Here is a 25,656-nt window from a genome sequence, read left to right as displayed (position 1 = left end):
TCAGGAGGACGGTAATTTAAGCTCCGATGAGGATTTGCAGTGTCACATTCCGTCCCTAGATCTATGCCCTATAAAAAAATTGAACAGAAGCTGCCCTGCATCTCAAGGGGCTATGCTTGGAAAGTGGCGTGCGAGCAGTTAAAGGGAGGTCTCAATCAGATAGGGATGGTGCACATACATTTAATAATGGGCTGAGGAGTAGCCGTATTGAGTTTATCATGCTTTATATCGAATCATTGTATAACAATAACGGGCCTGACTCTAATCAGTAAGGCCGAGTCCTCTAAACCAAAACAACAACCAAAATGCCAATACTGATAACAATTTCAAACAATTGAATGAATGGTGTAAAGATGCTCAAACTATGCATCCATGAGCTCTTCAGTAGCCTTTATTTGAATATCAAAATTTCTTATTTGCATATAACATAAGGGAAACATACTGGTACATACAATACATCAAAAACATATCAAAGATTTCTTCATAAGATTGCGGACTTCAATATATTACCACATCACTTGCAATCAAACTTTCACATTCACTCCATCTTGCTTCAATCACTCCAACTCCATTCAATCACCATACTCCCCACACACCACAATAGTCCTTTGGGCCAATATAACTTTTTCCACACTTGTGGAAAGGCCCTACCGCCAACCAAACAAAACAATAGTAAATTCTAATTTTGTGATGCACGTTTACAAAATAATAATCACAAGTTTGAAATTTTTTTTTTTTTTAGTTTTTTTTTTTTAGAACCTTTATTGTCACTTCGAGAAAATACAAGCAAGGGCCTACAACCATTCCGGCCGGCCGCTATTCAATTCGGAAATACAGCAAACAGTATAGTAAGATGCAGCAGCCCGAAAATCGGGGTCCGTCAAGTGTTCAGGATAGAACTTGTACACAAACGTACTGTGTGAGATGTAGGATTCAGGAAGGTTCATTTTACATTAAAGAAAAAAAAAATGGAATCAATGTCATACGGTAAGACATGGTCCTACAATAGCAAGCTTGAAGCAGGAAATCCGCAAATAGTGCTAATACATTCGAAGTAATGGGGGTAAGGCATACGAGTCAGGATAAATGCGAAAAACTCATACAGTTCATGGCGAGCTGTACCCCACCCCTCAAAACGAAACATACTGTAGGAAACATGAAAAACGACGACACCGACAAAGAAAAAGGACAAAGGGCCATAGAGACAAAGAAAGGACAAATTAACAAACCCCAACCCCCCTACCCCCCACCCTGCACCCCTGCAGAAGGCTACGGCCTACCCCCCCCCCAGCAGCGTGCCTATCGCCCTAAATAAGAGACCCGAAATATAGAAAAAGAGAAAAAGAAAAAGAAGAAAAATATGGAGAAGGGCCATCGATCCGTTCAGCCGCCCCCCCCCCCCCCCCCCACCACCGCGCATAATAAGTATCCTAACAACAAGGTCAGAAGAGCCACGGAAAACAGTAACCATCAATAGCACAATCAAGTACATCCCCGCTGTGTGTCCTCTAAAAAGACCGTCAGTCAACAATGAGTTCCACTATGACCTAAACAGTCTCATCCCTGGCCTCTTCTAGCAACAGTACCAACATACGTCCACTTAGCAATCGGCACGCAGAGCAGCGTGGAGGGTCCAATTGATCCGGGCGGACCATGTAGCGTAGTTACTCCATGGGACTTTAAACACCAAAACCCAGCCGAACATGTATGGCGGAAATCCGTCTGCGACAGCATCAACACCGAAAACATTCTGCAGTTCGAACACATTCTCACCAGCCGGGGAAAGAGAATCACGCAGTTCGGTAAGCGCCGAATTGCCCCCGGGGCAGCCCAAACCATAGATCGGTGTTGTTTCTTCAGCCGCCGAACAGATAAGGGCCCCGACGAGTCACTCACATGTGCAACAGATCGATCCAGAGCGATATCACGGACCGGGTCTCGTAGCGTCTCCACAAACGTAGGCACAGCCGAAGCACTCATCACTGACGCAGAGGTGGGCACATCGGCGCTTCCTGGAGAGCGGCCCATACCCATGTGGAACGGAGGGACAACAATGGCGGCCATCCTTCTTCCCAGTTCCCGGGCGTCCCGGATCAAGGTCATTTGCAGGGTTGTTAGTGCAACCAGGATATCTCTGGCCGTGGGCTCTCTCTCGTGTCTCCAGACCCCAGGATTCTCCTGCACAGCGGCTTCTCTGCCCGGCTGAGGTTTTCGTAAGAGGGTGCAATCCGCCATCTTAACTGTTCCGGCCTCTTCCTTCTCCATCTCGCCTCGGGACCGGGCCCCCCACCAGGGAGCAACAGGATTCACCACGGGGACCCCGAAAGTCAGGGCAGGCTTCCCAGCAGAGGGTCACCAAGGGGCTAAACAAAATCTCTGCCGCTCCCTGGGAGCCACCCGCCGAATCCGGGAAAAGTCGTTAGTAGGCCCGGACACCACACCAGGAAGGGGGGCCGAATTTCGTGACTTCCCTCAACCCTGCTGCATCGCACTTCCCACAGGGCACTCCACAAGGTGGACTGGGTCGGCACTGTCGCCATCGGCCATCAGATCACCGGCTCCCTCCGGCCGACTCCTCACCGCCACCAGAGGCCGCTGTTGTCGCAGTCGCGGCCGGATACTCTCTTCACTCGAGACCCCGGTCCCAGCCCCGTGAAGGCCGAAAAACAGTCGGGGACTTTTCCACGGGTCTGCCGCACGTAGAGGACTCAGGAGCAAACGGTAAGTGAAAGTTATCCTTCGCCTACTGAAATACGTCGTTACAGCTCAGGATAATAGCCAGGATGTATGCGCGGGGTGAGAAGGCTCACGGAGCCGAGCGTTTATGCAGCCATCTCGGTCGCCATCTTGGCTCCTCCCCCCAACAGTTTGAATTTTTAAACATAAGATTATGTTCAAAAAGTGCACCAGAAAGGCCACAAGTTTATAATAATTCTTTGGTAGTGATGTTTTTCACTACCAAACAATTGAACTGTGCTTGAACCACACATTGCCCCTGCTGGAGCTGCCAGTGACAATACGAACACAAATACTAATCAGTACGCTCCTCCAAGTGTGACATTTCAGACTATTCCAGGCCCCCATAGCTTTAAGAGTAGATTGGGCTGCAGTTATTAGTCATTTTTAATGTATATTGAAATAAACAACTGTTATTCTGCTGATTTTTAAATCAGACAAACAGAGGCAACATGTTGGAGCCTATCATAAGGGCCAGTATTGACAATGAAGGGCCGGTGTCGAGCACCGGAAACCACCGGCTCAAATTAAGCATTGGTTGCCAGTCTATAACTTTCGGAATTGTGGCGAGGTTGGAGTCGCTTGAACGAAGCTCCCACTTGGGGATGTAAAGATGGGTCAGGAAACTAACATATGCAGGCACAGCCTGGTACATAGCTTTAAAGACATAACATAATGATTTATACTTTATATGTTTTGCTACGCCAAGCCAATACAATATGGCAGAGATGTTGAGAGACTGACCTGTAGCGAGCAGCAGCATTCTGAACAGTTTGCACCTGCTTTATCTGAGAGTTAGTAATGCACAGATATAGCATATTACAGTAGTCCAATCTAGAAATTATAAGGGCCTGAACAATCATTTTTGGGGTCTCAGAAGGTAAAAGCCAGGGTATCTTTTTTAAGCATCTTAGCAGGCCAAAACAGCATGCAGTTCCCTTGGCGATTTACTGATCCATAGTGAGTTTATTGTTCAACCAGAAACCCAGATCCTTAATTGCCTGCCATGGGGGTCAGGCAAGTACCTAGATCCTCTGGCCAACAATGAGGGCCCCACAACTAGGGATAGTTATCCAATAACCGCACTTCAGTTTATGTTTCACACAGTTAAGCCACATCCAATTGGCCATATTCTTGAGACAGTGGGCCATGTTGGATGAGGTACTGTTGTCTGGCGAGGAGAAGGATATGACAATTTGAGTGTCATTCGCATAGCAGTAAAGAGACAGGTCATGATTTCTCACTATATTTGCCAAGCGGCAGATGGAATTATATATATATCAACGTCGGACTCAATGAACCTTGAAGGACTCAGTGAGGGAACCTATGCACAAAAGATTCACAGGGTTTGACAATAACCTGAAATTAATGGTCTTTCAAGAACGATTGAAACGAGAGAGCAGTGCCTTGGATGCCAGAATCCACTGGTCACTTGAAAAGTACCCGGTGTCAAATGAAGCAATTATATCCAAAAGAATGAGGGCAGCAGTTTCTCCTCTGACCAGCTCCTGTCTAAGATGTCCAGTACCTCCTAGCAACGTGGATTCAGTGCTGTGTTCCAGAATATCCAAATTGGGAAGAGTGCAATACATCACGAGATTCCAAATATCGAAACAGCTGGACACTGAACTGCTTTTAAATAATATTGGCATTAAGAGGTAGCAAAGAGATGGGGCGGTAGCAGTGGACGGGGGACAGCAGGGGTTATTTCCAGAAGTGGCATGACTATTGCACTTGGATAGGTTGCTGTGTTATGGGACGGGCTGATTAAAAAAAGATATTTGACTAATAAGACATCAGGTGAGAGAGCCAGAAGCTTGGTGGGATGGGTACTTTAGGGCATCCAAATGATACATATTGGGCTGGCAGCTTTGAATATGAATTCAGCAGGTCTGTGTACACGTTAGAGAGCTTGGTGGAGCTATTGCAAGGAGTGTTGGAGGATGGAAGTTGGCTCAGGTATACAGCACATTAAGGACACAGGTGTTCATACTTCTGAAGGGCACTACCTTAAAAGGATTTCAGAAAAACACTTCTGAGGCTATAAAACACCATGCCCCCATTGCTAATTTTAAAGCTCAAATTACAGACACACATTAGCATAAAAAAACACAAAGCTTTTAAAACGGGTCACTTCTTTGCAGAAAAAATCCCAACGAAGGCATGACATGGTGACAACATCTTAGTTTCAGGTTATGGTGATCCAAAACGTCTACATCAATTTATTTAATAATGGTGCAATCATCTGATAGCTGTACCTATTAGCAATAATCTTCAAGACACTAAAAGATTTACTCAACAATAAGACTACTGCTACCAAACTCACCACGACCACAATATTTAATTCTACTTGTGACACCCCAAATTATAAAAATAACGAATTTGAATATTAAGCCTTCTGAAGAACTGTCGAGATTATATCTGCAAAACAATAACACGCGGCCAACTACATGCAAAATACAAACGCATAATTTACTCCCACCACAACAACTTCTGAACTCATGCTTGACAATAACGCCAAAAGGGGGAAAGAAATGGATTGCCCCACCCTATTTCACCTAAAAACTCAAACAACCCACCACACCCACTTATACCATTGAATGTGCTCCCATACAAGACGCTCTGAAGCCTTATTGTATGAGCTGTAAAACCCTAATAAAATGTGTTTATAAAAAGAATTATGCACCCCCATATAAGATCATCTACAAGACCTCTTAAACTTCCATGAAAAAAACAGAATACAAAAATCCTTGTGGCCCAACTAAGGCATACAGGGATGCTACTGAACCTCCAGCAGATAAACTCATTCCATCATAATACTTATTACAGCAACAAAACTCCTTAGGATGTACAAGCAGTTGAAGAGCAAACTGCACGAAAACGCCTGCCTAAACCTTTTTATTAACTACTGAGCCTTCGTGTGCCACCTCCTCAAAGTGGGGTCCCTCAACAAATTCTATCTAATCTCAATCCTACACTTCACAAAATAAACTCCACAAAAACAAACTTATCCGACATCAGTTTAACAGCCAAAAAAACACCCTTTTATCAGGATCAGTCATATAGAATCCAAGAAACATGAGATAATTACCAGCAATATTCAGAGAGTAACCTATCTAAGTAATCTCTCATAAAACAGAGTGACTACAAATAAGCCCTGTAACCAAAGTAAAGCACACTCTTCTGAAAGCCTTGTCTGCAGTAAATAATACTCGATTGAATGCAAACAGGATCACTGAACACAAGCCTGACATTTCATTTCTAAAGAAGATATGGCTTGAACACTCAGCTCACCCACTCATGGACCTCATGATTCCATAAGTATATACAATACTGCAAAAGGAAAGGCTAGAGAAAGTAAGCACAGACATGTAATGGCAGTAATCCACAAAGTTATCATTAGATGGAACTGCAGGTACCTCTGTACACCCAATCTTTTGCATGCTTATAATTTAAGATACCCATCCTAGGTAATAAGAACACCATCACTGAAGAACGACTAATCGCACACTACTACAATTGAATGATTTGACCACCACCGACTGCTTGGAAACACACAGATACATTCTTCAGTAAAGCAACAACATATTACTTATTTCGAAGCAACTCAGTTCTGCCTTCAAAACAAACATACTCACTCGAAAAAAAACCACTCTGGGTTTCATTGTTAATGGACCACTAGAATAACCTATCAAACCTGATTGTTGCATTACTTCTTTATTCTCTTCACCACTGCCATCCAGAAGAGCCCCAAAAACCACAACTTTACTGAAAATTTGACTAGGGGAGAAGCTCAAAAAAATATTTCTCTGGAAAAAGTAGCAATGCTCTGTATCCCAAAACACTAAACTGGAGAATGCCTAATCCCTAATATAAACACTAGAATTCTTCCATATCAACATTCGTGGACAATCCTGCAGCAAAATACAAAAAGATTTAACGAAAAAAGGGTTAACGATGGATGGCCCTCACCAAGCTTAATCACTGACAGCGGAAACAAGACATTTCTAAAAAGCAAATGGAGGACGCAACCTACTCTAACTTTAGATAAGCTTAAAAACACAGCAATAAAATTGTGAGCGCTAAAACTAACCAAATAAAAGCAGCAAAACCCCAATCATATTAAAAAAATTAAAAACTCGGACCTCTAACCCGCTTAGAACAATTGCTTACCTACAAGACACTTGCTGTAATGACGAAGCAGAATTATAAATAGTATATAAAGTATATAAAATCTGAAAAGAAATTGCAGTTATCACAAATAAGCCCTACCGATCTAACATAAATATCAACAAAAAGTTATCAACTACACTTGTATAATTATGCTTATATAACATATTTGACTCCACTTAAACTGCACAAAATGTATCCCGACCGTACCTCCAGATGCTCTCAAGGTTTTGAAAGTGAGGCTTATTTTCTCCACATTACATGGAACTGCACTGTGATACGTGGGTACTGCCAGGACTGGCGGCCATGAGTTGACCACAGCTACTGTGAGGAATATATCCCTCCAAATGAAACAATCCTTGCTGGCCCCGATTCCTGGAAAGAAAAAAAAGAAAGTGGGAAATTAAGTTTACTTGGATTAGTTCTGGACAACACAAGGATGGACATTAGATGGCCGAGCAGAAGTCACCAATCTTTGATAGTAGCTTACAGATAAGGCGGAGTGGCCCATAGCCACGGATATCTATATGAAAAAAGTACAGAAGGATAAGCAGGCGGCTGAAGATGTACTTGTCTGGACTAGCATGAGTTACACGTTGATACTAGGCCCCTTTCATCAAGTGGTTTTATGCTCTGCTCATATTGAGGGCTGATGTTAATACTTGGTCTTGGTTGGTAGCTTCTAATTTAAAGCTATTTAAAAAAAAAACTAAACAAAATTGACATCCTTTACCCCCACGCTCCAATAATTACCTAGAAAATATCATCACTTCAACTAAGCCACCAAGTTATCAATTTGACCAATTTTCCCTAGTTTAATCAGGAATCACCGCCCTACCCATCAGATGGAAGAACATTATAAACTCCTCCCTTGTCAAAGGCACTATTCACACCGCCCTAAAAATTTGAATAATCGGTTCAATTCTTAAGCACTTAGGCAAATCCTAACTGCAACAAAAAAGCATCATCCCATTGCTGCTCTAGTGTTTGTAGTGAAATTATTGGAGAACTGTGAGCCAAAACACCTATATTAAGCCATCCGTGAGAATAAACTCTTAAATAACTATAATGTCTTTTGCCTCACTCTTCGGTCTGGATAGGCTGGTTAGTTCTTCAATATTTCAATTATATCTACCTAATTACTGTCAGATGGTAAAAATATATTATTCCACCTGCACCCTTTTAAATCGCCTTGAAGGGTCCCACGGTGATCAGCGTTAACCCCAACCTTGTGTGACTTAGATCTTGAACCTCTCTGAGAACTAAGACTCACTGGGTTCTTCTTATCACCAATATGTATATTTATGAAAGTACTAGCTTACCCGTTGCGCGTTGCTGCGATCTCCGAAGAAAGGAAATTCAAGGAAACTCGTTATGATAACATTCAATTTATATTGTGTCATTTTTATTGAAACTTATTCATTTTAATATGGAAAACATTTCAAAGTGTCGTTTTAATTCTATTTATTTATTTGAGTGCTTGTGGATACACGATTTTTTGTTTTTCCGTCTGGTGCGTACATCAGTATTCGAAAGATTATGAGGGCCCTGGGGGGCCGATATTTAAAAAAATGTTATTCCAGAAACCTTCGCGGGAGTGTACTCAACAACTTCGCAAAGTTTGCTGGCGATCAGATGAATGTTGTTTTAATTCTATTTATTTATTTGAGTGCTTGTGGATACACGATTTTTTGTTTTTGTCTTGTGCGTACATCAGTATTCAAAAGATTAGGAGGGCCCTGGGGGGCCGATATTGAAAACATTTTTATGCCAGAAACCTTCGCGGGAGTGTACTCAACAACTTCCCAAATTTTCCTAGAGATCGGATGAATGCTGTTTTAATTCTATTTATTTATTAGAGTGCTTGTGGATACACGATTTGTTGCTTTTTCCATCTGGTGCGTACATCAGTATTCGAGAGATTAGGAGGGCCCTGGGGGGCCGATATATTTTTTTTAATTATTCGAGAAACCTTCGCGGGAGTATACTCAACAAATTCCCAAAGTTTCATGGCGATCGGATGAATGGTGTAGTAATGCATAAAGGACAGACAGACAGACATACATTCGTTTTTATATATATATATATACCAATGTCCACACGATCCTGGGACAGTATGAGGCACAAACTCTGATTGCGTGTTGTAGAAATTATTTAATCAGCCAAGATAGCAGCAAACATAAACACACTCGACGCGTTTCGGGGCTCCTCCCCCTTGGTCACTGTTTCCCTGATAATTTGGCCATATCCCAGTAGTACTTGATAAAATCACAAGCTCGGGAACTAAACATCTTTCATTATCATAAAAACAAAAATATTGCTCTCCGGTAGACGCAGATGCTAAATTCCAATTAAAAACAATTTGTTGTTATAAAATCTCCACCCGAACCAACGCCTTTTCAGAGTTTGCTCTGAAGAGTTAGAATGGCATGCCTCCATACAATAAGTGATACGTCTTTCACATCCACTGGCAATTTTTTTTTAATCACTTAATTCTAGAACTGCTGACCACCTTCTTATTGGTTCTTATACTCTCTCTTCACATAAACCACAGACATTCACTATAACCACATACTACTTACAGCGCCACTGAAACCCACCTTTCGAGCAGCTAACTATGTGGACCAAATCCAGATCTGTAGCTGGTGCATATATATTGTCCTCATGGTATTCTGCTTGCGCACCGATAAAATGCCTTGCACATACACTTCTTTCCTTTGTTCAGGGACACTAAAAAATACCTATGGTAAGTTTCCCATTACTATGTGAAGTCAAGCACTCTCATAACCTCTTAGATTACCTTAGCCATACAGAAAAAATGGAAGTAAATAATTAAATAAATAGACTCTTATAAATAAGGCTACAGCATGACTCCACGTGGGAGAGGTGTGGCGCCGCGGCCAGGGCGACTGACGTTGGAATCTGGGGACCACGGTTCGATCCCTGGCTCCGGCGGCAGGTTAGCCCAGCACCATGTGACTCTGGGCAATAGCTCGCTTAATCTTCCCGACGGGTGATTGTGGACTTTACTTACGTCAACAGGAACCCCATGTTGTTGTCCTGGGCCTGAGTAGTGACTGCGTTGAATGAGGTCACCCTTCGGAGTACAGCTCTTTCTAGCGCCAAGCTATGAGCAAGCCATTGTCGGTTATACCCTTTCTTCAGCCAGAGCTGCATCATTAGTGTTATTCTCCAAATAAATATGTCTCCTCATCACATGTTCATTTACTCCGTTCACCAATGACACCGTGTTCGATTCCGGGCTTTTCTTAACATGGTGCATTGAGGGAGTTATAGTCTTGATTCATAACAGCAGAACTAATGGAACTACAACAGCTGTAAACAATGGTTTTGAAAAGGAATGGTAACTAATGATTATCTGACACCTTAGTTGTAGGCCGGGCCAATTGAAGTAAAGGGCCACATAAGTATCTGCATAAATCTGGATTTGCCACAGAATCCATAATCTGGTCCAAGAATTGTAGATTTATTTTTCACACACAAATGTTTCTACCTCAAAAGGGCCAAAAGTTAAAAAAAAAATGACAATGCCTCTTGCCAATAGGAAGACGCTTGCAGGGGTTAACTTCCATTGCTGACTGCTCGACATAGGGGTTCAATTAACGCTAATGATTTGGCACATTAGACCAGCTAGTTAATAAGCAAAAAAACGTATTATTTGTCTTTTCTTGTCGCATAAATTGGTCCTAATTATATACTGTTAGTTTACTTTACATCAACGCAGACTTGAATCATTAACACATCCTCAAGCCTCAGCTGTGGCGACTGGGGACTCGAAGCCTAGACACAGACAAGTCCAATGCAAAGGTGTCATCATCCCCTCAGGGGGGAGTTTGTTTAGAAGCAACCGGACGCAGCCTCGCAGAGCAATGGTCAGCCCCGCCCCGTGCAGAAAGCAGGGTGGTCCGGCCCCACAACTACACAAGAGTGGTTGCGGTGCAATGCTCAGCAGGAGCTCAGCCCCACCCACGCGCACCAGGCGGCATCCTTTTATGCAGGTGAGAGAAGCGAGTAGCACTCACCGCACACAAAGCAGCGACAGAGGCGGAGATGCAGCAGGAACGAGGGGCCGTTGGAGGCTGGAGCCAAGGAAGTCGTACTAAACACAGCGCACGAAAGGGGCGGATATCGGTAGCTTTCAAGGGTGGGGCCTAGTCCCGGGCATGGAGCCGTGGTGCCCAGGAACGGCAGGAGGGAGGGGGGTTGCAAGAGATGACGAGCTCATGACCATTTCACAGTCCGAGCGGCTTTGGGCGCGCAACAAAAGCTGCTCCATGGAGTACTCTGGAAGCACGAATCCCTAAAGTACCCACCGACACAATTGGATGGTCAGAGACCATCTCCAAATATTCTGACAGCGTTTCACCACTTACATGACGTCACGTACGGGATGTGCAGCAGCGAAATGATGTGCCAAGGACGTGTGCGGGCGAGAGAGGAACGGACCCAATCACGAAATGGCGAAGGCTTGTTCGGCCAATCGACGGGCACGATAAGGCCACTCGCAGTGTCTGTGCATTACGACAAAGGCTCCTGCAACCAATCCGAGATCTCCACACTTTTTCACCCTAAACAAAATAAGTATCCGCCTATGTTATTGCTTGTTAGACTGCACGGTTGTTGCTCATGGACAATCGGTTCCTTTATAAAAGCGTAATACTCTATCGAGCGTGGAAGGAAGTTCCGAAGCCCTACTCGTTGATTACCCTGGAAAGAATAATAAAAATCCAAATACATGTAAAATTTCCCAGCTATGGAGAGCGTTTCAATTCTTTTAAGGACTCAAGACGAAGTTTATGTACGACTTTCTCCACTTTTATATTTTTAGGTCGCCTTTCTCCACTTTTTTTGTAGTTCTCACATTGGCATTGCTTGAGCTGTCTCTTCGAGACATGCTGTATTCAGGTATGGAATTGAAGCTCCGCCCATCTTTTAACTGGCTCCTGTTACTGTCCTTTTAAAATGGTTGCTTTTGATTCGTGATTAGGCTTAATAGTCCCTCCTTAGTACCTCCTTTTCAATTTTTTGGAACCTCTCATGAGGACTATCCCATTTACTTGTGTTGGTACTCCACAGGTTTCATTAACCTTCTGCAGGCACTATTTTCTTAAAGGAATTTCTCTTACCAGCTGTTGCAGGCAGGACAGAAGCAGCACTGGAGCCTGATGGCTGTGTTTCATTTCCTGGCTTGTGTGCTTGAAGTATTATTTATACAGACCCCTCATGACACAGTATGAACGTGCACCTTTATTTATTTATTAAGTGTGCTGCAATAATTTTGGGCTCGCAGGTGTCAGTTACCTTTAGCCCTTACCTCCCTTCCTCATGCCGTTCTTTTGCATTGTGTTATCGCGGACATCACAGTTTTGATGCGTACATTTATTTATTAACTGTGCCGCAATGACTTTTGGCTCAACGGTATCTGTGTTCGTGTTGCTTTAGCCCCTCTCATGCTGTGCTGTTCATTTGCATTTATTAACTGTGGTGCTGCAATGATTTAGTGCTCCACTGTGTTGGTGTTGTTTTAGCCCCTCCCTTCTCAGCCTTTTAAGTGGACATAGTGGAAAGGAAAAAAACAATTTTGTTTTCCAGAATAACAAGTATAAAATGTAATTTAGAAATTGATCATGTGATCCACTTCTCTTTACATTTGTGTTCGCTATAAGTGTTAGAGATACATTTTCTTATAAATGACAACAATTCACCTTTCCAATATGGCCCTCCCATAACCATCCTCTCTGATGTCTGACTTTCTATTCCGAAGTCCATGAACCCCCGGTGAATCTTGACGAGTGAAGGTGCATCTTGTGTCCACGGAAGTGAGACTTTTAAAATTAAATGTTTTTTTGTCTTAGTCCGCTTTCAAAGGAAAAATGCTTCAGTTTTTTGGGTGAGAACATTAAGGGATTGGCGCTTGGCACATGGTATTCAGGACAAAACGGGGGGGGGGAGGGTGTCACATAACGGCCAGAGCTGCCAACTTTGAGTCTTGGCGTCAGCTCATTATCTTGTTTAGTCTCAGCAAATCACTTAATCTCCCGTTGCTTACAAAACATAATTGTAGTAATGTAACTTGTGCATCTGTAAAGGGCTCCAGTACCTTTAGGTCGGGTTCGCACTAAATAAAACTTTAAAAAAAATAGGCATAAACACTAATATGTCTTGTGGAATAGATTGCGCGCACTAAATAAAACTTTAAAAAAAATAGGCATAAAAACTAATATGTCTTGTGGAATAGATTGCGGGACAGGTTAGGAAAACCTGGAGCAGAAGCAGACCTCTGGCCGTACTTGGCGATGGGAGGAGGAAACAGGAGTACAGGTTTTGAAAGCAGGAAACCAGGAAAGTGACATTGGAAGCTGGGAGAGTCATGGCAGTCAGGAAACGTAGATATTCTCTTGGTGTTTTTTAAAAGCCCCTGTGCCACAGTTTGAATTTACCACTGAAAAATAGCCAGGAAAGGTACTTTGAAATGTTGGATTAAAATATTTGAAAGCTACATCTTTTACTTGTTTTAAAGAATGATTTACAGATGAATATTGTCAAAGCTAACAGAGCAACATCCGTGTTTGCTAATGCTTGTTTATTTCGTTAACCAAGCACACAGCCCGTGTGAGAAGTTGGCCGGATAGGTGATGTTTCCAATTCTGGAACCACCTATTATCAGACCAAACAATCCCTTATGGTGTCAGGTTGTAAGTCAACCTTGTTAGACAAGCTATCCTAGGGGTAGCATGGACTAAGCAGCCTAAAGGCTTAACTTAAGAGGTCGTGTTAAGCGAGCTGTTTTACCACATACAATCCTGTAATATCAAATGAAAGGACACCACACAAGTATATATTATAAAAATATATGTGTTTATTACTAAAAACAATCCCCAGTATTCTTTATGAATAAAGGGGCACAAGCGTTAAATCAAAAGCACAGTTTAAACATACAAGTTGCACAATTATGGATGAGGGCGGGTGGCCACTCAAACCATATACTAAACAAGTGGTATAAGAGATACCAATCGAACAGTGGTTAGGCCTAGGGCCTAGGGAATCGCTGGGAGCAGTCAGGACAAGCAGTGCTGAAGTCAGGAGAGGCCCACGGGATTCGGGAGCAGTGCGGAAAGCGCACGCATGCACCAATGTTAACCAATGGTGCGTAAAAGTTACAAAGTTAAAGTTTAAGGACACTTCCGCTGAACCTAGAGGAACAAAACTTAAGACACAGACCCTAGAGATGTGTACCAGTGTGGGAACACCGGCGGAGCAAAGTTACCTCACCCACAGGAAGCGGGTGCACAGGGTCGAAGTTGAGTCGGGTTTCGTCACGCAGGCTCTTGGTGCTTGAAGCTGAAAGGACTGCAGGCGGGGTGAAAGCGAAGTGTCCGGTGGAGTCCAAGGGTGGACTCGAGTCGAAAAGTACCTGAAAGCAGAGGGGACAGAGTCTGGGTCACTCAGCAGTGACCAGGGTGGAACCAGGACGGAACCAGGCAATGTCTGGCGCAATCAGGTCGCTGTCGAGGTGCTTCTCTCCGCTGTCACGTGGGCTCTGGGGCATCTACGACGTCCAGGAGCAGGTCACGATCTGTCCCACGCAGGCTCTCGCCGTCGGCGCTGTCGGCTTCAAGATTGGAGCAAACAACACTTGGCAAAAGCAATCCACGCGGAACCGGGAGATTGCTTCTCACTCGAACCAGGAGGGTCAGAGTGGGGGCTCCTTTTCAGGGGAGCTGGTGCAGATCTGGAGCAACCAGATTCACAAGTCGATTTCAAGTTTTCGTCGGCACAGGGGCCACTAGCCGGCTGGCAAGTGACCGGGCCAACGCGTTGAGCCAAAAGTAGCAGAAGGGCCCCACGCAGCACTCGATGAGTGTAGAGGGGTGAGCTCCGGTGCAAGAGTGGCTCAGGGTTGGGGCTTCTCAAACCCCGGTGTACAGCTTCGAGGGTCACTCGTGGGCTGCACAGTCAGCGTCTCGTGGTCAATTCAAGATGGCGTGCCCCACGCTTCCGGTCGCCTCCACGGGTCTCAGCTCTGCAGGGACTGTGGATCGGGCTGTTGGAAAGCAGGCAGGCTTGATCTCGTCGATCTCTGTCGCTCGAGTTCCGGCGGGAACTGCAACAAAGTAGACGTCGATAGCTGGATGGTGCCTGTTTGCACAGGGTGGTCACTCCTTGACCACAAGGGAGATTCTTCGGGCTTCTACGTCGAGTAGGATGTCGAAGGGTCCAGAATTTCGTTTCTTATGTTTCTTCAGGCTAATCTGAAGTGCATTGGCACTGCTCCCAGTCTTATACTAATTTTGGGGGCTGGATTACCTGCTAGGTCCCCTCCTATGGGTGGGACCCAGGAAGGGGGTGGATACACCCCTTTCCTTTGATCCAGGCCGCCCTGGCACGAGGGCTGGAGTGCCCCAGAACCGGTTTGGCCGGATTATGCAAGGGGCAGCCTTGTGCGCCCCAGGCAGTGTCTGGTTTCTTTCAGACCTCCCTGCTACAATCCACTATCTCCTGTCTGGAGGGTGGTAACACCCTCCTGCGACAGGAAACCCTTTGTCCAGGCCCCATTTGGCTGAGTTTCGGTCAGCTTCAGGGGGTCAGACTCTTGTCTGTGGCAGAGGCATCCATTTTGTGGATCTAAGGCCCTTTTAGAAATTAACCGCATTAAAGTAAAGTAACATGTCTTACCCCTCTAGAGGGGTGGAATGCTATCCCCGTCGCCAGAACTGGCGAGGGGCTAGTATTCCAAATCGTATGACACCTTACACGACATGTTTTGATAAAGCCAAACCAGAGTTGCTATATAACCGCGAGGATTATAATGCACTTAAGAGTATATGGTATGGCATTATCCTGAAACAGCTTAGGGAGTTGTTCCCGGCAGCTGCAGACAGGCTCAGCTCATGCTAGAGCTCCATCTCACATTAAACCACGCACTCTGCCTCCAGGATTGATGAGGCCTTCCATAGGAGTGGCTCACAGGTTAATATGTGTCCAGATATAGGTTTAGATATAGGTATACTATATCTAAGTAAGGGGTGATTACACCACCTTACCCCAGCTGAGTGATCAGCCAGTTGTGTCAATTTAAGAACCAGCCAGGGGTGGCAAAAGATATGCTGCAGCCCCTGGTAGGCCTTGGTGGCCCCTATGCCCTGGGCACCTATAGTGCATTATACAGGGGCTGACAAGGAGTCCATTTCCAATTGTGGTATGTACCTAGGGTACATGGAATCCATTTTACAGAGAGAGCAGATGGCCTGGGGCCCTGATTAGCAGGGAACCAGGTCAACTAAGTCAAAAAACCAGCTAAACACAGGAAAAAAATCTGGGGTAACCATAGTCAGGTAGCCACCTTCCTACACAACCCCCCCCCCCCCAAACGAAAGGAGATAAGGCTATCCTTGGCCAGGTAAGCCTATATTGCCTGAGTGGCCATATAAGGAAGTACCTGCACTAGCATGGGTACCCCCTGTCTCATGGTCCACTAAGCAGTCCCTCACCCTTGGGGTATTAGAGGGTCTCCACCATAGGGAATCACTACCTTGGGTGTGTTTATGCAAAGTTAAAGGCTGGTTTGGATATGGAGTACTGAAGTGAGGCTCTACTAATTTAGGGCTTAGCTTCCTCCAATTATCTTCCACCACGTGTGCCTTTCTTTCTTTAACTGAGTTGCACTGTGCTCTCAGGGTCAACCTCTGGCTACCTAAAGCTGGAGGCTGGGTCCCTCTGTTTGGCTTGCTGGAGGGACAGTTCAGGTTTGGGCCCTTTGGGTCCCAGGTTTGGCTGTGCCCAACAGAATCCATCTGTGGGAGGTCCCTAACTGTTTTTAAGGGGGCTCCCTCAGGAGTTTTTAAAGTTTTCACCTCACTAGGGCTACTAGTTTTGGTGCCCCTAATCTGTTGATGGGGGTGCTTTATTTGACAGGGGGCCCTCTGGGTCTCACTGTCCTTCTTGTCCTCTGCAGCCCTGGGCTGGCTAAGGCAAGGGAGAGAGGGGCAGGTTACCTGCTCCAGACTGGGTCCCACCTGAGAAGGGTCCACCGCCATCAGAGGCTCTGTCAGGCCAGGCCTAACAACCTCTGGGGCAGTTCCTTCATCAGGGGTAAGATCAGTTCCCTGAGGAGGCTGATCCTGTCCTAAAGTCTGGTGAGGGGGAGATTTCTCTTCCTCCTCCATGCTCTCAGTTTGTGTGGAGTTATCCATCTTTTCAGGCTTCACAACACACATATCAGTTTGAGTTTGGGCTGTGGCCATCACAGCCCCACCAACCTTTTCAGGAGGAGACTCAGTTTGGGTTTCTGCTGTTATAACAGCTTTGCTATTCTGTTCAGGAAGAGCTTTTGCTAAAGATGGGGCAGAGAGTTTCTCAGCCCTACCAACCTTTTCAGGAAGGACATCTTGGATTGGGGCTGTAGCCATTACAGCCCCACTAACCTTTCCATTGGAATTTATCATTCTAGAATGGATTTCCTGTTCAACCTCAGCCCAGGCTGAGATTTCCAAATCATTACCAAGTAGGCAGTCTACAGGCAAGTTTGGTGACACTGCCACTCTCTTTGGGCCAATGACACCTCCCCAGCTGAGACTTACTACTGCCATGGGATGATTTGTTTGGATTCCATCAATGTTTGTAACCTGGTATGTGGCACCAGGTAAAAGTTGCTTAGAGGGGACTATGCCATCAGCCACCATGGTGATGCTAGCCCCTGTGTCTCTAAAAGCTTCAACTTTCAAACCATTGATGATGGGTTCTTGTCTATATTTGCTCAAAGTATTTGGGCAATCAGAGAAGTTGGCAAACCGCATGCCAGTCTCATAAACAAGATTATTTGGGGAGGGGGACCTGGATAGGCCAGGGTCCTCCTGGGCTCCAAAAGTAAACCCACCCAGATTCCTGGGTGTGCTCCCACTTCCTGGGGGATTACTGCTGACAGTAACAGGAGGTGTTGGAGCTGGCTTTGGAGGTATATTCTCTTTATTGTTATTCTTGGGACAACAGTTGTCTGTTTTGTAATGCCCAACCTGTTTACAGGCATAACAATAAGGTTTTTTCTCAGTTGAAGAAGTGTCTTGGGACCCACCCCCATTCTTGGAGTTTTGGGGCCCTGGGGAAGTCTTTTCTTTATTTTTATCCCCACCCTTATCTTGAGGCTTGGTAGACTCCTTCTTCTGGTTACTGTCCTGATTCTTAGGCCTAATCCTGGTTCTGACCCACTTGTCTGCCTTCTTTCCCAATTCTTGGGGAGAGGTCAGATCAGAGTCCACCAGGTGCTGGTGTAAGAGCTGGTTCTGACAATTACTTAGGATCTGCTCCCTCATAATCAAATTATACAATCCTGTAAAGTCATGTACTTTGCTGCCATGTAGCCAACCCTCCAGAGCCTTAGTTGCACAATCAACAAAATCAGTCCAGTCCTGAGTCTGTGTCTTCTGGGTGTCTCTGAACTTCAACCTGTACTGTTCAGTGGTTAAGCCAAACCCATCTATTAGGACACTCTTCAGGACTTTGTAATTGTTTGCATCCTCATGTCTGACAGTGAGGAGCTTATCTCTCCCTTTCTCTGAAAAGGAGTACCATAAGATTGCTGCCCACTGTTCCTCAGGAACCTGCTGTACCATGCAGGCTCTCTCAAGAGCAGTTATCCACTTGTGGATGTCATCCCCTTCCTTGTAGGGGGGCACAATCTTTGTCAGGTTTCTACTATCATAGGACCTGGGTTTCTCTTTAGGAATATTGCTGCCACCAGTGGCATCTAAGCCACACAATTTTTGCTCTCTTGCCAAGGCAAGTCTAGCTTGAGCCAAGGCTACCTCCTCCCTCTCTATTTGGAGTTTGACAGCCCTCATTCTGGCCCTATGCTCTAGCTTTTGAGAAGCAGTCATGCCTCTCTGAGATTCTCTGGAGGCACTAGAAATATGAGAGTCCCCTGAGGGAGATCTCACTCTTCTGTTGCCTGGGAGAATGTTGTAGGGTCTGGGGAGGTGCTGGCCCTCTCCATTCCCCAGTAGGTCTAAGTTGGCCTGGTTAAGCCTGGCAACTAGGACCTGGCTACCCCTCTGATCCTGATCTTCTGTGTCCTCAACATCTGAGTCCTCATCCCCCTCCTCTCCTTCTTCCTCCTGAGGGGTATCAGCTACAGGGGGGTTCACTCCATCTCCTGATTCTAAGGGTACTTCATTCGCCTTCTCTACGTCATCCTGTTCTAGAATGGCTATCAGGATAGGACAGGTGGGACTTCTGCCCCTTTTTAACCCTCTTGAGATGCACAAGGCAATCAAGTCCTTTCGGGTTAATTTGTCATAGCTGGAAGTTTCCTTGGTAAGGTCAACTGTCACAGGGGTAGACCCTGAGGCTACTCCTGTGTCAGACATGACTCTAGTGTGGTGTAAGTGATGCACCTACCTACACTAAGTGTTTCCCTACTGTACCTTGCTAGTGAGTTGTAGTCAGGGTGTGCTAATCCCTTTAATCTACAACTACTAAGTTCAGTAGAACTTAATATGCTAAGCTTTTGATTTATATGTACCTAGAGGTACTTGATGTGATCTTTCAATTTGATAAAAGATTGCAATGGTAAAACAGCAGCAAGCTCAAATCCGCACCGCTGCTCACCAATGTGAGAAGTTGGCCTGATAGGTGATGTTTCCAATTCTGGAACCACCTATTATCAGACCAAACAATCCCTTATGGTGTCAGGTTGTAAGTCAACCTTGTTAGACAAGCTATCCTAGGGGTAGCATGGACTAAGCAGCCTAAAGGCTTAACTTAAGAGGTCGTGTTAAGCGAGCTGTTTTACCACATACAATCCTGTAATATCAAATGAAAGGACACCACACAAGTATATATTATAAAAATATATGTGTTTATTACTAAAGATAATCCCCAGTATTCTTTATGAATAAAGGGGCACAAGCGTTAAATCAAAAGCACAGTTTAAACATACAAGTTGCACAATTATGGATGAGGGCGGGTGGCCACTCAAACCATATACTAAACAAGTGGTATAAGAGATACCAATCGAACAGTGGTTAGGCCTAGGGCCTAGGGAATCGCTGGGAGCAGTCAGGACAAGCAGTGCTGAAGTCGGGAGAGGCCCACGGGATTCGGGAGCAGTGCGGAAAGCGCACGCATGCACCAATGTTAACCAATGGTGCGTAAAAGTTACAAAGTTAAAGTTTAAGGACACTTCCGCTGAACCTAGAGGAACAAAACTTAAGACACAGACCCTAGAGATGTGTACCAGTGTGGGAACACCGGCGGAGCAAAGTTACCTCACCCACAGGAAGCGGGTGCACAGGATTGAAGTTGAGTCGGGTTTCGTCACGCAGGCTCTTGGTGCTTGAAGCTGAAAGGGCTGCAGGCGGAGTGAAAGCGAAGTGTCCGGTGGAGTCCAAGGGTGGACTCGAGTCGAAAAGTACCTGAAAGCAGAGGGGACAGAGTCTGGGTCACTCAGCAGTGACCAGGGTGGAACCAGGACGGAACCAGGCAATGTCGGGCGCAATCAGGTCGCTGTCGAGGTGCTTCTCTCCGCTGTCACGTGGGCTCTGGGGCATCTACGACGTCCAGGAGCAGGTCACGATCTGTCCCACGCAGGCTCTCGCCGTCGGCGCTGTCGGCTTCAAGATTGGAGCAAACAACACTTGGCAAAAGCAATCCACGCGGAACCGGGAGATTGCTTCTCACTCGAACCAGGAGGGTCAGAGTGGGGGCTCCTTTTCAGGGGAGCTGGTGCAGATCTGGAGCAACCAGATTCACAAGTCGATTTCAAGTTTTCGTCGGCACAGGGGCCACTAGCCGGCTGGCAAGTGACCGGGCCAACGCGTTGAGCCAAAAGTAGCAGAAGGGCCCCACGCAGCACTCGATGAGTGTAGACGGGTGAGCTCCGGTGCAAGAGTGGCTCAGGGTTGGGGCTTCTCAAACCCTGGTGTACAGCTTCGAGGGTCACTCGTGGGCTGCACAGTCAGCGTCTCGTGGTCAATTCAAGATGGCGTGCCCCACGCTTCCGGTCGCCTCCACGGGTCTCAGCTCTGCAGGGACTGTGGATCGGGCTGTTGGAAAGCAGGCAGGCTTGATCTCGTCGATCTCTGTCGCTCGAGTTCCGGCGGGAACTGCAACAAAGTAGACGTCGATAGCTGGATGGTGCCTGTTTGCACAGGGTGGTCACTCCTTGACCACAAGGGAGATTCTTCGGGCTTCTACGTCGAGTAGGATGTTGAAGGGTCCAGAATTTCGTTTCTTATGTTTCTTCAGGATAATCTGAAGTGCATTGGCACTGCTCCCAGTCTTATACTAATTTTGGGGGCTGGATTACCTGCTAGGTCCCCTCCTATGGGTGGGACCCAGGAAGGGGGTGGATACACCCCTTTCCTTTGATCCAGGCCGCCCTGGCACGAGGGCTGGAGTGCCCCAGAACCGGTTTGGCCGGATTATGCAAGGGGCAGCCTTGTGCGCCCCAGGCAGTGTCTGGTTTCTTTCAGACCTCCCTGCTACAATCCACTATCTCCTGTCTGGAGGGTGGTAACACCCTCCTGCGACAGGAAACCCTTTGTCCAGGCCCCATTTGGCTGAGTTTCGGTCTGCTTCAGGGGGTCAGACTCTTGTCTGTGGCAGAGGCATCCATTTTGTGGATCTAAGGCCCTTTTAGAAATTAACCGCATTAAAGTAAAGTAACATGTCTTACCCCTCTAGAGGGGTGGAATGCTATCCCCGTAGCCAGAACTGGCGAGGGGATAGTATTCCAAATCGTATGACACCTTACACGACATGTTTTGATAAAGCCAAACCAGAGTTGCTATATAACCGCGAGGATTATAATGCACTTAAGAGTATATGGTATGGCATTATCCTGAAACAGCTTAGGGAGTTGTTCCCGGCAGCTGCAGACAGGCTCAGCTCATGCTAGAGCTCCATCTCACATTAAACCACGCACTCTGCCTCCAGGATTGATGAGGCCTTCCATAGGAGTGGCTCACAGGTTAATATGTGTCCAGATATAGGTTTAGATATAGGTATACTATATCTAAGTAAGGGGTGATTACACCACCTTACCCCAGCTGAGTGATCAGCCAGTTGTGTCAATTTAAGAACCAGCCAGGGGTGGCAAAAGATATGCTGCAGCCCCTGGTAGCCCCTATGCCCTGGGCACCTATAGTGCATTATACAGGGGCTGACAAGGAGTCCATTTCCAATTGTGGTATGTACCTAGGGTACATGGAATCCATTTTACAGAGAGAGCAGATGGCCTGGGGCCCTGATTAGCAGGGAACCAGGTCAACTAAGTCAAAAAACCAGCTAAACACAGGAAAAAAATCTGGGGTAACCATAGTCAGGTAGCCACCTTCCTACAGCCCGTTTCTGCTATGTCACAGTTTGGCTCTATAAGAGTGTAAAAAGGTGTGGGCAGAGGTAACACTTTGCTGAAGGTGTTGCTGTCGCTGACGATCGGAAGGGAAAGCAAGGGACCTTTCAGGGAGTGGCAAAAGCAGGCTTTGGACAAACAGGCCTTAATTAGATCAAAGACTGATGTATATAGTGGTGGATGTTTGGTTCCAGGCGAACTGGAAGTCAACGTGTGTAAGGAGGAAGTGCTGCACTAAGGTGCACTCCAATAAGCTGTGTTTCCTTGGCCACTGTTAAGCACTATGAACATATAAACTGTGTTTTTTTTGGTGCTTTTTAGGTCTCGTCCTTTACCATTTCGAAGGAATGGGAAATGGCCGAGAATTCAAGTGCTCGAACTGATTGTCAAACCACCGCTTTTTTTCGTGGCGTTTTCTTCGAGTGCACGTACAGGCACGCGCTTTTGGCCCATACACTTTCATGGCCATCTGTTCCTCAATGTCCCTCCCACCCTTCGTCAGGCTAATGGCCCTCCCCCTCCCCCAGCACAGAGCGCGCATCGCGGCCGCACAGCACATCAAAGGGCTTCTCCCAGCATGTGCTGTGCGGCTTCTCCTCCCCTAATTATGTGGCCGGCCGTACTTGTGTTTCCCGGCCGCTTCCCGGCACATCAAAGGGCTTCTCCCAGCGTGTGCTGTGCGGCTTCTCCTCCCCTAATTATGTGGCCGGCCGTACTTGTGTTTCCCGGCCGCTTCCCGGCCACTCTTGTATTTAATTAGCAGCAGCAGCATTTCTCCTGCGCCAGGCCACATCAAAGGCTCTGTGCCACTTTCACCCACACAGCAACACTTACAGACACGCAACGCCACTCACACCCACGCAAGCCCACTATCATCCACGCAAGCCCACTATCATCCACGCAACGCCACTCACACACGCAACGCCACTCACACACGCAACGCCACTCACACACGCAACGCCACTCACACACGCAACGCCACTCACACACGCAACGCCACTCACACACGCAACGCCACTCACACACGCAACGCCACTCACACACGCAACGCCACTCACACACGCAACGCCACTCACACACGCAACGCCACTCACACACGCAACGCCACTCACACACGCAACGCCACTCACACACGCAACGCCACTCTCACACACGCAACGCCACTCTCACACACGCAACGCCACTCTCACACACGCAACGCCACTCTCACACACGCAACGCCACTCTCACACACGCAACGCCACTCTCACACACGCAACGCCACTCTCACACACGCAACGCCACTCAGCCACGCAACGCCACTCAGCCACGCAACGCCACTCAGCCACGCAACGCCACTCACACATTGTGGGTGCAGATTGTGGGTGCAGATTGTGGGTGCAGATTCAGAGTGCAGATTCAGAGTGCAGATTCAGAGTGCAGATTCAGAGTGCAGATTCAGAGTGCAGATTCAGAGTGCAGATTCAGAGTGCAGATTCAGAGTGCAGATTCAGGGTGCAGATTCAGGGTGCAGATTGTGGGTGCAGATTGTGGGTGCAGATTGTGGGTGCAGATTGTGGGTGCAGATTGTGGGTGCAGATTGTGGGTGCAGATTGTGGGTGCAGATTCAGAGTGCAGATTGTGGGTGCAGATTGTGGGTGCAGATTCAGAGTAAACTCAGCAGCACCACCACCATTGCAATGCAATAGGTCTCGTTTTAACGCAAATTTAAGCTATAGGCCTTGTAAATGACAAAGCCTTTTATTTATGTTCCAAAAACCAGAACGCAAAAATAAAGGGCATTATCATTTACAATGCTAATAGTTCAGACTCGCGTTATTGCGAGACCTATTGCATTTCCAATGCTTGTTATGATTGTGTGAGCATGGCTGTTTAAAGCGGCAAGAGGACTCCACACCATGATACGTGTCATAAAACACACGGGTACGTCAATCATCCCGTCCGCACAAAAAGAATTTCTAATGTGCTGTGCAACCGGAAGTGGTTTTTGCAATTGTAAAGGGCTACGGGTGGTTTTGTTACTTCGCATTATTCTCAAAAAGTTAGGTATTAAAACTTCCCTTATTAACCATGAAGACTACAATCTCAATGTGTGGGAAAGCATTAAAATGGCTGGTGTTGATTTACATTTGTCTTTGGTTGGCAGTTGTTGAGTAATGATGTAATTTTAAGCAGCTTGAGTGAATCACGCTCCCTCTGCCCCCTTTCTATAACCACACTTCTTTCTTTGTTAGCCTTTTTTCTTCCTTATTCATACTCATGCTGGTGTTACTGTATGATTTGTTACGCACCAGGTAGTGATGCTTTTTAAGAACGTGTGTGTCAAAGAATCACATGAAAACCAAATGCACAAAAGAAACATTGCAGTTTATTTTTCCTCTCTTGGATAAGTGTATTGTAAGTTCATAAACGGAATATATTCTGTCAAATGCATATAGTATTTTTCATTACTTGAAATCATTCAATAACACAAATATTGAAAGCAACTGAGAGGGCTTCATGATATGATTTAATGAGGCAACATACACAGCAGTTTAAAAAATAATTTTAGGATAATTAACAAATCATTCATTCCGATATCTCCAAATATTCAAACATCAGTTTTATTATTTACATCAGTCCTTCTGACTTGGAGGATAATAGTCCTTTAACTGTCTTCCATATATAAAGAACAACAGTTCCTTCTGCTGTGCAATGTATGCAGTTTAATGGGACTGACCTCCGTTTGATCTAGGCGGCCTCCACATGGAATGCAAAGCACCACAAAATGCTGATGCCACTCTAGTAACGATGGTTAGAGCTGGCTCACAGTGTAAAAGCACCAACCACAGCAGGTTCTGATTTGGTAAAGCAGCATTTCAGCCTGATTTTTCCCATTATTTTCTTTGTTATTATAATGCCTTTCCCTCAGTGCTTTCCTGCAGGTCAGGTACCCATAATCTTTTCGCCTCTGATTTTGGACCTATGGCAGTCCAACTGACTGCCTTATTTATCCCTCCCCTCGATCATTTCTCAACCAGTAACTCAGCGTCCCTGTCTCTCCATCCCTCCCCCATCGCAATTCAACAAATTGCGCCATTCCGCAACAATTTTATACCTCGATTGTTCCTTCCTTTACGTATGCATCGTTCATTCTCTTCATCCTTCCATCTATTCACCCCCTCTCCAAACAACCACCAATTGATTCATCTGTAGACCCACTCATCCTTCCATCCTTCTCTTCATTCATTCATATTTCCCCCTATCCCTCTACCCACTACTTCATCATAAAAATGTCTTGTAGTGGTATTAAGGACCTACTTGTTAGAGACCAGTTTCATGATCAAAAGAGACACGAAGGGAATTTTACAGACCCTCCAGCATTTTGCGATTCATGAAAT

At 45.9% G+C, this 25,656-nt stretch overlaps 1 protein-coding gene across 5 annotated transcripts in view; it reads right to left on the bottom strand.

The window, feature by feature from the left end:
• Positions 1 to 11,425, bottom strand: part of ZBTB3 (zinc finger and BTB domain containing 3) — an 85,081-nt gene extending 73,656 nt beyond the window's left edge. For 2 of the 5 annotated variants that reach the window (XM_078660585.1, XM_078660581.1), the window contains exons 1-2: positions 11,301 to 11,425; positions 7,117 to 7,281 (exon numbers count right to left, since the gene is read on the bottom strand). The gene's annotated coding sequence lies outside the window, so the exon portion shown is untranslated. Of the gene's footprint in view, positions 1 to 7,116; positions 7,282 to 9,506 lie in introns of all 5 variants that reach the window. The other 3 variants (XM_078660584.1, XM_078660582.1, XM_078660583.1) reach the window with 3 other exon arrangements.
• Positions 11,426 to 25,656: the final 14,231 nt, after the last annotated feature.

Source organism: Lissotriton helveticus, chromosome 9 (assembly GCF_964261635.1).
Source record: "Lissotriton helveticus chromosome 9, aLisHel1.1, whole genome shotgun sequence".
NCBI lineage: Eukaryota > Metazoa > Chordata > Amphibia > Caudata > Salamandridae > Lissotriton > Lissotriton helveticus.
The sequence above is the reverse complement of the archived record's forward strand: the minus strand, read 5'-3'. Positions and strand labels throughout refer to the sequence as shown.